This window comes from Equus asinus, chromosome 3, assembly GCF_041296235.1.
Source record: "Equus asinus isolate D_3611 breed Donkey chromosome 3, EquAss-T2T_v2, whole genome shotgun sequence".
NCBI lineage: Eukaryota > Metazoa > Chordata > Mammalia > Perissodactyla > Equidae > Equus > Equus asinus.
Window position 1 is genome coordinate 123,813,505 of NC_091792.1, and position 6,665 is coordinate 123,820,169.

The following is a 6,665-nucleotide window of genomic DNA, read 5'->3' on the forward strand; positions in this document are numbered from 1 at the left end:
TTAGCCTAATGAGTCCTGCTTTCCCAAACCTGAATCTCTGTATAAAGATTTTTGCCTCAGGTTGAGTCTCCTTGGGAAAAGTCAAAAGGAGTGAAATAATTATTCAGAGATGATGGACAGCCAAGAGAATTTTTCAAGCAAGCCATCCTCAGCCCAGATGCATTTCTCTCAAAAACAGTTTTATTTATACTTAAACAATATTAAAGTTTCCAATTTACATTTCTTAACCGTTTAAATGACACAACAACGTTATTTCACATTAGCCATTAGGTTCCCATCACAATGGCACAAAATGCTGCCTGGTGGTCAAAAATAAAAAGCTTATTTAAAGATGTCAAAAAATTTTTGGTCCTTGTAAACATATCATTTGGAATTTCCAAAAACCTCATGCAATCTTGACTTTGTAATAATGCCACATGATAGTTTTTATCAAGAGGGTATTGGCCCCTCTAAAGTAAGGAGTTGAGCAACACAGTCAATAAATATATGCATATCGAGTCACGAGCATTCCCTACTTAGAAGAGTAGTGGATGTTCTGAATGTGAAATATCACTTGGATATATAATTCTGTTTTTCATGACACTGTGGTGATTGGAATAATCAATTGGCTTCCCTAAAAATGTCTCAGGGGCACTGTTGCAAAATATAAAATATTTCAAGCTTTATCCAGTGAGTATTTCAAAAAGACGTAAGAAACAGATTAACATGCGTTGATTAGCTTAAATAAAGAAAAAGCAGATACACTGCAATTCAAAGTATTTGCGGGAGTATCAAGTAGAAAAATATGTTGTCTAGTAAAACGGGTGGCTGGCTGCCACTCTGAGGTAAGGCTTGCAAATGATATATTTCTTTTATGCAAGTATGTAAATAATATACATAACAGGAGAAGAGGAAAGTTAACAATTGAAATGAGGGGGGCAGAAAAGGTATTTCTCTGTACATCTATTTTATGCAGTCTAGAGGAACAGTGGTGAATGTCAAGAACTGCCCATCCCCCTTAGATAGTTCTAAACTTTCTATTTATTTCTTGGCAGAAATGAAATTTGGATGCAATAGTCTCTGGGAGTATTCTCTGAGAATTCACATTGGAGTGTTCTGAATATGCAGTGCAGTCCCACCTTCAAGAATAAACATCCCACAGAACCTAGATTCAAAAGGCTTTTAGTAAGGAAAAGGTGGGTAAATGGGAAAAATAAAACTTAAATGAAAAACTTCGTTTTTCCATAAAGGAAAAGCAGTAGTAACTACCATGGAAAGTTCAATTCTGCCAGAACTGGTGGAATCTAGAATGATGGTATTAGGATTCAGTCTGTTTAGCTATGAGCAAAGGAAAAAAAATCTCAACGACCGCTTTGCACAGACCCCAACCTGGGTTCAACTGTAAATTTGCATTCTTTAAATCCACTTAAAGGTTGTAGACATAGGCTCTACGGGACTAAAATAACTTGGGAGAGGTTTTCTGGGGCACCTGCCTCACAAGATATTATCTGTAATCCTGAAGTATTGCCTATTACGGAAATGTGTTTCTCAATTGCTTCATTTACCAATGTAGGTCATTTAATCAGCATTTACAGACTCACTACCATGGACAGAACAAAGGATGCTTTGGGCAATACAAGAGAATCAGAAAATGGGGCGTTTACCCTTAAAGATCTTACTCTTTATTTAGAGAGGCAAAATATCTGTTTGCAAAACTGCTGGAAAATACAAAAATGAAATAACTATTACTATTGGACAAAATGGTCATAGGAATTGAGGCAGTGCTAGCAGGAGAGTGAACAGAATGAACAAAAGTTGCTCATGGATGGCTTTTTGGATGATATTGGCCTGATTCCTAATTCACCATTGGGAAGGGCTAGGAAGAGGAAAATCTGGGCAGCAGAAATAAAATGTAAAATTTCAAGTACAGCAACGAGAACCTTCAGGGATGATGTGTGGCTGTTGCAGTGGCAGGGTAGGAAAGGCCTGAGGATGAGCTGGCTTGAGGTTGAGTAAGGGGAACCATAAGAAATAAGTGAGCCTGAGTGGTGGAAAAGACTGAGGTCACACTTAATAAATGATTCCATAGGGAGCCAAGACATATATTTTCTCCAAGATGTTAATATTAACTTATTGATATTTCCCATATCCTGTAGGTATGGGAATTAGGAGATGCCATAATTAGTGTGACTACGTAATTTATTATCTAAATGGATGGTTTTGAGAGCGAAAGGTGGCTCTATTGATAATTACACACTGGGACTGTCTTGGGCAAACTAGGGCTTATGGTCCCCTATCAATAATGTTATCCAGAAAGAACTGGGGCACACTTCAGGCTATTCGGTTGTTGCACAAGCTATTGCTTCTACACCTTCCCTTGTGAGAAAAATGAAAGGCTTTTGTGTAGGAGATGGGGAGGGTGGAGAAGAGGGGTAAAAAAGAACAGGAGTGGTTACTGGACGTAGCAACTAGCTGTTGCGGGTGGAAATTGTTCTCTTTCCTCCTACTCTCCACTCATCTTTGAACTACCTGAAACCTAGATCATCAAGGTAAAAAGGATTAAATCTAGGCAGTGTAGTCGAGTGGAAAAAGCTTTCCCTTTGGAGCCAAGAAAAGCTCAGGTTGACTACTAACTCTATCACTAACTAGTTATCAGATCTTGGGTAAATCATTAACCTATTTGAGCCTCGATTTCCAAATATTGGTATTGTCATCATAACTTCATGGGGTTGTAGTGAAGATCAAATCGTGAAATTATGTGTGGGAAATGTTTTCTGCCTTACATCAATGTGTGACAGTCATTCTTGGGTGTCTCTCCAAAAGCCATGTTTCCTTCTTTTTGTTCACATATCCTCCCTCTTTTTCTTCAGTTATTGGGCAGCTCTGGGGTGGGGGGAGGGTCAATGTTGTAAGCCAGTCATGACAATTCCATTCCTCTTCTCAGTGACTGGTTCAGGAATGGATATGTAATCCAACCCTGGCCGATGGGACAAAAGAGAAGACTGCTAGGGGAGTTTTGTTGCTCTTAAAAAGAGACCCAAGGCAGGGGCTGGCCTCGTGGCCGAGTGGTTAAGTTCGCGCGCTCCGCTGCAGGCGGCCCAGTGTTTCATTGGTTCGAATCCTGGGCGCGGACATGGCACTGCTCATCAGACCACGCTGAGGCAGCGTCCCACATGCCACAACTAGAGGAACCCACAACGAAGAATACACAACTATGTACCGGGGGGCTTTGGGGAGAAAAAGGAAAAAATAAAATCTTTAAAAAAAAAAAAAAAAAAAGAGACCCAAGGCAGGACTTTCCTTTCTTCTGCCAGGTCGTATGGGTGCATGAGTGTAGCCAGTTTGCAACCACAATGGGTGCTGAGAACATGAAGAGTTAGGAAGAACTGGTTATGGAAGGGAGGGGGTCCTGGATCACATCATCGTGCTATTGAAATAATTAACCCAGTAGCCACCCTACTTCTGAACCTACTGTTATACGAGAGAGTAACATTTTGATTGTTAAGGTTACTTTCAGTTGCATCTTTTGTTACTTAGATCTTAATGAATCCTAATTGATATACATATTGTAAGTATTAATCTCAACTTGGTGAGAATTTAAAGACTTAGGATTGCTTCCTCTGTCTTTAAAAAGATGACATTAAATATGAAACTATCTCTAGGTAAAAAGGATGGGAAACCAGAAAAAGGAAACTATTAACTCCCTACTTTAAGAGGAGTGATGAGTACACCTGCTCATCAGAAGGTTGGAACATTAGTTTTTGGTAGGGTGTATGAGGTTGAGGGGCATAACATTTGGCTCACTTTGTTAAAAAAAGGCAGCCCTATTCATAGATTGGCCTATGATGGGAGGGAGAAATTCCTAGGCACTCTTCTAACAATTGTGAATGGTCAGGGGGCTCTCAGGAGAATCATGAGAATTTAGAGTTGGAAGGTGTCTTTTAAAAAAGGAAAAATGTTAAGAACATCTGTGTGCAGGAATCACATTGGGGATCGTGTTCAGAGGTTGGAATGGGGAGGATGCATGCTTTAGAAATATGAATAGTTAGAAATGTTAATAAGTAATCTTGCAGTTTTTTCATGGCTGTGCCTAAAACATTTGGCAGATTTAACCAGTTTAAGTGGCGGATGGAAGGAGCTGGGGGAAGTGGGCTGGGAGAACGGATAACAGAGGTCCTAAAGACCTGGAATCTTTTCCAACTAGATAATAGGAGGCTGCCTCTTGCCTGAGAGCTCAAGCCTATCTGCGACTCCACTTCCAGAACACAAGACAGTGATGGAGTCCAGGAGTGGGGAGGACTACTGAAGGACACTGCAACAGCTTTTCTGCTCTGATGCTGCCTCGAAGGTGGCTTTTCCACTCAAGAGGGATGTTTCGTGGCTTTTCCTGACTGAATTAACAGAATGGTCTAAGGGATCTGCATCTTCCAGAGATCTACAGATAGATACCACATTGTTTTACGTTCTCTGAGACTCTCCAGTGCTCTTACAGGGAAATATTGTAGTAAAGACCATTACTAAAATCGTAAAATAACTTTTTTACACTTGTCTGCAGATTTAACTGTATGTTCTCTATATTTTTTAAAGGACTATGAACAGGTATTGAATTCAGTTCACTTGACACCACATGGCTTACTCCGATGGCTTACTCTCAAAGACATGCAACAGGGAATATTACTAAATTTGTGTGGCTATGTTAGCAGAGGACATGGTGCCCCTGTATCTTTGTAATCTCCTATACAAATACACCTTTCTAAAATTCCTTTTAAAATTTAGTTCTGGAAGGGAACTTGGAGGTCATCTTGTGGTCCAAAGTCACACAACTGGGCAGGGGTAGAGACAGCATAAGAGCCATATCATGTAATCCTAACTCCACGGTGTCTTCTGTCCACCATAATTTTCCTCTCCCCACCATGCAGCTCGTTTATTATTAACTTTTTAGGGTTAGGCTGCACATTGCTTGGCTTTAGAACTCTTTGTTTTCCAAGTCTATAGAAATGCTGTCTGGAGGAGAAAGATGTCTACGTATTTTATAGGTGCAATTTAGACAGTTTGTACTAAGACTTGTCCAATTACTAACCATATGTAACGTCCGCTAGAAGGCTGAGGGCAGTAGGTAGGGTGATGATGCATAGAAGTGGAAATCCATAATAGGAGTCAGATACAGAAAGGATGAAGTGGATCCAGTTCCTAGAGGATAGTCTGTAACTAGTGATGTTCTACATGAATGACAAGCCATTCTGAGAGGAATAATAATAGATTTTTAAATGGTTTATAATTAAGACTGAAAGAGGGCATGAATAAACAAGTTTGATGAAAAAGAATTGATGCAATGTGAACTCACAGTATTACATCTACATTATAACGTAAGGAGATGGTCTTATCATCAAACTTTGGTGTAGAGAGTGTAAGTTTTCCTAGGTTTGAGCTAATGCTTTTTATTTCCACTTTATTTTGAATTAGGCTGGCAGAGAGAATGTTTATGTAAACATATGTACTCTTTACATAAGGGACAGGAGAGCAGGAAAGAAAAATAATCCAAGGCACTTCAGAGGAGGCTACTGTGATTTATACAAACTACCTCCAAAGGCCTTTTAAGGGCAATAGGAGTAGGGATTTGGGGAAATTATTAAGATTCCTTGTTTTTGTGGATTCAGTTGAAGATATGCAGTATAGGTCCAAAGAAGCTGAAGTTTTCACCTATTCATGGGCAAGATATCTTATGAAGTTTGGAAATGAGAAAGTGGAAAAATAGATGAAGTGATTTCATTGGGTTAAGGCATGAGGCAGGATCGTACGTGGTGCTGGGAAGGAAGGAACACAAGAGAGGTCAGCTATTTTACACAGCCAAAGCTGCAAAATGCACACACAGATCATATTTTGATAATTTTCACCTATAAAAAATTATACTGGAAAATGTCCCCTCTTCCCTGTTTCTCTTCAAAAGGAAGATCAGGGAGAAGTAGAAGCCAGCCAGGTAGCAAAACTGATTGCTTTTATTTATCCTTTGGCTTTCAATTGGGGCTGTTTTAAGCTAGTGAATCTGTAACCCTGTGTACCTAAGGCAAATGCATAATGTTATTTGGCCTCTCTTTTATTGATTTACTTTTCTATTGTCTATAGGACAGGAAATGCAGGTAGAGTCACTCATGAGAATGCTTTGCTTTCCCAACTGGTTCAAAAGAAATACACCTACTTTTCCCACATTGAGTTCCTGCTGAAGCCTTTGCCATGAGTGCTGGTTACTCCAGGATGTGCAAGGTATCTAGGGGCCAATCAGGAATGGTTGTGAGTCCACTGATTTACCAAGGACTTTTTTAATTAGGAAAAACAAAACAAACAACAGTTATACCTCTTCAGTTTAAATACGGAAATTCGGGGAGAAGTGAAAACAAACTCTAAACTCTTTATGCTTATCCTTCCAGGAACTTTGTGTTTTCTGGTTTGCAATTCTTCCATTAAAAAGGATTTATTTTCAAATGTTTGCTTATGAAGTTGCAGCCTCTAACAGTTAAGTTTTCTGTCAATTTAGCTGATTTCTGTTATCTAGAAAAAGCATGATTAAAATAAAAGCACAATGTGTTCTGGACATAGAAGTTGACTGACCTGATTAGTTCCAATAGGGCATTTATCTTATTCAATTAATGGTGGACCCTAGTTGGCACATTTTAGAGCCAAAATGTCTC